The following is a 6,425-nucleotide window of genomic DNA, read 5'->3' on the forward strand; positions in this document are numbered from 1 at the left end:
AGTAAGCTTAGACTATGAAAGTACACTCGAACCGGTTTCGGTAAAAGTTTCGAGTTTGGTTTGTTAGTTGCTTTGACAATGCATTCATGTTTGTGTACTAAAAGAAATTCGTGAGATGAAGTATACACATCTATGTGTAATCTCTTGCACACCATCATAGAAGAAGACTTTAAGATACAGTACAGTCAACTTCTAGGGTGGTATTCAGCATACAACAATATCGTGAGGTATGTAATAATATCATGTGGTATTTTGGATTATTGTTTCATTATGAAAATATCGACATCACCAACTTGGTGGAAAGATTATGACAATACATTAAGTACACCCTTTTGGACTGCTCTCAAGTTGATTGCAATTTACTCAAAACAATAACACATTTCTCTAAGCAGAATGGGAGATACGAAAACATTTCAATCGTAAATTTTGGCTTCATGCACTCTTGGAGCCATGCAATCTCTCTCTCTCTCTCTCTCTCGCCATGGCCATACTATAGGATATTTGGAAATTCATTAAATTCACTAGGTTGTGGTGTGTTATTTCCATTCTTCCATGACTTCTTGCTTTCACAATCCGTAGCTTCTGCACAACAAAAGTAAACTCGGACCGGTCCGAGTTTACTTTCACAGTCTGAGATTACTTTCCAGGCAAAGCATTGTAATTTTTGCATAGCTAAAGTTATCTCCGACTGTGAAAGTAAACTCCGATTGATTTGAGTTTACTTTCACAGTTTGAGTTTACTTTCCAAGCAGAGCATTGTAATTCCTGCATAGCTAAAGTTATCTCAGACTGTGAAAGTAAACTTCGAGCGGTCCGAGTTTACTTTCAAAGTTTGAGTTTACTTTCTAGGTAGAGCATTATAGTTTCTTCAAAAGTGATCTCGGACTGTGAAAGTAAACTCGGACTGATCCAAGTTTACTTTCACCGTCTGAGTTTACTTTCCAAGGAGAGCATTGTAATTTGTGCAAAGCTAAAGTTTTCTCGAAATGTGAAAGTAAGCTCGGATTGGTCCGAGTTTACTTTCACAGTTAGCATTGTAATTTTTGCACACAATAAAAGTAAACCCGGACTATGAAAGTAAACTCAGATCAGTCTGAGATTACTTTCACAGTCCGGGTTTGCTTTCCAAGCAGAGCATTGTAATTTCTACACAGCAAAAGTAAACTCAGACTGTGTGTAAGTAAGCCCATGCATTGCTAGCACTAATTTGCATCAAGAAAAGATAGATCTGTGACTTACAAGAGAGCCAAGTGAGAAGTGATAATTCAAAAGCTTTCGCCCATTCAACATGTAGTCACAAAAGGGACCAAACACAAGTAGCGATTAAACCTGAATCGGTGCCCTTTTACTGAGCAGTTCTAAAGATCCATGCTTGAATAATCGGTGCCATTTTACTAAGCATGACGCTTAGATTCATGATGCAAACAGTGGATGTAGTCACTGTGCGGAGGTAACCAATCAAAGGTTAGCATAACAAAACATGCAAAATTACAACAACATAGCCAGAAAAAAAGAAGCTCGTAACTGCAACCTAGAACTAATGTAATGCTTTTTAAGAGCAATATCAGCAGGGGTCTAGATGTGTGGACAACATATGGATCAGTGGACAAATCAACAAATCATGGGAAATTGCATTCAATTTAAAAAATAAGGATGAGATCAAATACTAATCTGAAATCGTAGCCCTGCGTAGACATGACCTGCTTGTTGGCCATGATGATACCCACTGAGCTAATGACATTCATGGCCCATGTGCCCACATCAGAAAATATGGCGCCCTATTTCTTAGACGCCATGGGGCGACCTCCCTTCAGATCCACAAACAATAAGATGTACGTATGCTGTGGACAAATATGGCTAGTGGATTGCTAACTAGTACTCCATTAATCCTTAATGGCGCCCATTGCTTTAACTATTGATAAGCACAAATTAGTGAAATACTGGATGACCTCTTAACTCAGCTATATACTGAGAGTTATTGATGAAGACTTACAATCTACTGCAAAGATGCAAGTTGATATGTACATCTGTCATAGTGCACACCCCCACTCTAATAACCACCACAATAACTACAGCTTTAACTTTTCTGGTATAAGTTTTATGATGAAGCAATAATTCAAGAACACAAACAACTGGTATCATGCTTAATTTTGAGATCTACACAACAATCCAATATTTCTTCTTAGATGTATATGCCAATAACACTATGATTGGTTGACCTACCATATAATGCATAGTGGCAAGGTGAGTTCTGAACATGAAAAAAAAGGCACACCTGATAAAATCCGATGGAGTTGAGCATGAGGCCTAGATTCATGCAAACAATGGATGTACTGCGGAGGCAACCAATCAAAGGTTAGCACAACAAAACATGCAAAATTACAACAACATAACCCAAAAAAAGAAGCTCATAACTATAACCTAGAACTAATGTAATGCATTTTAAGAGCAATATCACCAATCAAGGGACTAGATGTGTAGACAACATATGGATCAGTGGACAAATCAATTAATCATGGCAATTTGCATTCAATTTAAAAAAAGAAGGATGAGATTGAATACGGAATCGAAAATGAGACAAGATCATATATTTCAAAATGTGATAAGATACATAAAAAAAGAGACAAAATTATATATTTCAAAATGTGACAAGATCCATATCAGACAAGATTACAGCTCATGGAACAAAATGTAACTAAATACATATCATCGATAGAAAATGTTTTACAAGATCCATATCATCAATAGAAAATCTGACTAAACACAAGATCAGACCAAGATCCATATCATCAATATAAAATGTGATCTTCATACGTGTACCAATTTGATTTCAACTATTAAAAACAAGGAACAAAATAACAATTAGGTTAAGCATGAATCCCAAGCCAAAATACATTCAAAACATAAACACAACCTACCCAATGTTCCTTTCGGCTACCAATTATAGCTCCGTCGATCAAAGACCACATTGTGGCCATTACATACAAGCCACAATCCATGTCATTAGGCTAATCGGGTACCTACCACATAGGAGAAATTACATATTATGATTATCTATGATGCAAAAATACATGTAAATGCTTACCCTAAACTCTAATTCCATAGACCTCCACCTCTTGTGTGAGACAGTGGTCGTGCGGGTTCTCCAACTCATGCTTCATTGCCAGGCTAGAGCAATGTCTATTAAGATGCCATAACACTTTGCCATAAAACATGTCATTATATGTATATTGTTATAAAATATTATGACACAAGGGAAGAAAAGTTATAGTTTAGAAACTTACTAGTACGCATCGTCTAAAAAATTCGACAGAGTGCACATGGGCAAAGAGTCGAAGAACAATATTGTTGTTTTCCCTCTTGGAAAACCTGGGATACGGACCTTGTGGCCATTGAAAATTGCCACTAGAACCCAATTATTTCTGCAAAAGAAACTTTTTTAAGTTTCAAAAATACTTGCAAGATAAAGTATTACATAAAGGGCTTCCATCATAGTATTACATGTGCAAGATAGGAAAGAAAGCAAGTGTATGCTCTGCAAAGTCCAAGGGCCCAAAAAAGTTATCCATCGTCGTATGACTCTAAAGCCTGGATGGCACATATGCATACCACAAACTATCCACAAACCAAATTTCCTTGAAAATGTCGTGTGGTAGCTTGTTTTCCATCAAACTACAAGAACTTGAGGTTAGGAAGACACAATTGTCACATTCATTTTCATTGTACAAAGTGGTTTTAAGGTGTACTTACATCGCAAACATATTCATTGTTTTTGTTGAGGCTTTCGTTTGAAAGTCATTATCAATTAGTCTACCCTCCATTTCAGCACTCAATCCTAAGTGCGTGCATGTGAAATGGATGGTCATGACACCCTCTCTCAACGTATATCAACAAGATTATGTGATGTCATCTTAAAACATAATATTACATGATACTAAAAAAAATTATAATTGCAAATATTACCTTTCTAGGTGGGTTTTTTCATTGCCCAAATTAGGGCTCATGCACTCGATCACGCCATAAGAAACTTGGAAGAGTACCTCATTCTTGGCCATGCCAGGTGTAGGAGATCAAAGAACCTCCAAGTCGTCCTCATCTGGGTGCTTCTCAAATACCTCCACTGGGGAGAAGGTATCATAGTCTCTTCTTCGAGCAACTTTCTTCAGTGCCATGCCCATGTGCTCGACCTTTATTCATGGATAATATTAGTATTCTCTAGAAATGATAAACATGTGGACAATGTGTGCCTAGATTCATAGACTTACTGGACTCCCCGAGACATCCATATCCTTGTCCACCTCCTCACATGCTGCGGCCTCGGCCTCGGCCCCGGCCCCGACCTCTCTTCTCCGTTTTTACAACACATTTACTCAAAAAGTATAAGTCTAATTCTCATTTTATAATAATATATTTTAATTTATTATAATTACATAACTTACAGATTTTTAGGAATGAGATACATTCATTCATGCTATTTTATAGAAAGAAAATGGAGCCTACCTGCACAAAACCCAAGCACTAGGGTAGGATGTGATGGCCACGAGCATCGAGCTATGGGAGTCAAGCAACAGAGGACGTCAAGCAATAGTCCTATTTGTAAATACCCTACAATGACAATCATGCACAATAAAATTACAACCTTTGTTCAATATTGCACTCGTGCTCTAAATCTTTAATGTGTATCAAAAATCACCTTATTGTTCAATATAGCACTCATGCTTCTACGAGGAGTAAACTCGGACCACAAGTATACTCGGCTTCATGACTAAATAAGTCAAACACTAAAGTAATCTCGGACCAATCCTAAACTCGGACTAGTGGTAAACTCGGACCAATAGTAACCTTGAATTAGTGGGATAAAATTCAATTAGCAAGCAATCAGATTCTATGTTCATATCCACCGATGACTTATCACATGTATCTGCAAATGCTGCTTCTTCACAGTCTCTCTCTACTATAGGCTCTGGATCCTCATCATCTTCTACGGTTCGTTTCTCTTCTTGCTCTGTATCTAGTTTCTTTTGCTATCCTAATGTTGTGGAACTCATTCTGCTCACTCTTGACTTAACTGGGACCTAGGCGGTTCCACAACCTTAGACGGTTCCACGACTCGCTGGACAGAAATTGTGTAGACTTGCACATCTGTTGGAGCATAGTCTTCTGAGGCCATAACAGCAAGGGTGTACCATTTGGATGCAAAATAAGGTCAGAATATCACTCTGTTTGTGTGGAACCGACTATCTTCAAGGCAGTCCCACAGCCAAACCAGAGGGCCAAAATTTACTATTTTTGCATAAATGGAGGGAGTAATGTCACGTAGGCTGTAATGCCTTTGACCGACAGGGTGACAGACCGGATGGCCGAGGACGTGGCCGGGGTTCAGTGGGAGAGGACGCCCATGTAGAGTCATGGACAGCTAGGCTAGTGTGGACGACAGGCCACATACTATATAGCCTAGGGGATGAGGGGCAATCCTCATTCTTCCTCTGCAGCGGCTGGGTGGTGAGCTAGAGACCGTCCCCTCCTGTGGTAGCACTCGTAGCGGCGCTACGGAGATCTAATACCCGGATAACGAATGCATAAACTCGACACACCATGACATGAAGGAGCTTCTTTTCTCAGATGGATTCCCTGAGGAGGCATTACAATAATCCCATAACTCCTCTTCCATGTTGCATGCAAGCATCTCCCATAGACTATTCCACAGTTCTTCTTCAATATTCAATAAAAACCATGATTTTCAAGGAGGGAGGCGAGTTGACAACTACTCGCCATGCAGCTTTCTCAAATCATACATTGATAAAACACCATCGTTTTGAGCAATGCAAAGCCCATTCTCTCCCTCAGCACTAAGTTCCATGGGGAGAGAGTGTTAGGATCAATGGTTGTGAGGCAGTCCGCTAGATACGAGCATCATAAGCCATTAGATTAGACAAAGTAAATGTGGCCCAACAGTAAACTCAGCCCATCGTTTTGAGCAATGCAGAGCCCATTCCCTCTACTTTTGAAGGCTCTGAAGGGGGATCTGTTATTGGCTGTTATGTTCCAATCCAAACGGGGCATATATACAGGAGATTTCTGATCCCAGAGACCCACAACATTGCCATACCTTGTAATTGTCATTAAATATAGCCATGAATAAAGTAGGCAGAAAAAGTTTAGAGCATATCGTTAAGACTTTTGACCAGCAGGGCAGGGCGTCGGGCTTTCGAACAGTTGGATGTGATTGCAAACGGGCTTTCAAAAAGCAGGGCGTCGGGCACTCGAAAAGTCACATGGGCACTTGAGCAAGGCATCGGGCTTTCGTACAGCACGAGGATGCGGAGGCAATCTGCTGGAGCCAACCAACCATTCAATCGTGTCCAACGCGCTAGTAGCATTCGTTTCAGTTCACGCTACCGGTAAGCAACCTCTTCATAGATCAA

At 39.6% G+C, this 6,425-nt stretch overlaps 1 pseudogene; it reads right to left on the bottom strand.

Moving 5' to 3' along the window:
- Positions 1 to 1,083: 1,083 nt before the first annotated feature.
- Positions 1,084 to 5,170, bottom strand: LOC147623572 (UDP-rhamnose/UDP-galactose transporter 2-like; annotated as a pseudogene).
- Positions 5,171 to 6,425: the final 1,255 nt, after the last annotated feature.

This window comes from Cibotium barometz, chromosome 26 (assembly GCF_041138505.1).
Source record: "Cibotium barometz isolate CiBa-2024 chromosome 26, ASM4113850v1, whole genome shotgun sequence".
In the NCBI taxonomy this organism is placed as follows: Eukaryota; Viridiplantae; Streptophyta; class Polypodiopsida; order Cyatheales; family Cibotiaceae; genus Cibotium; species Cibotium barometz.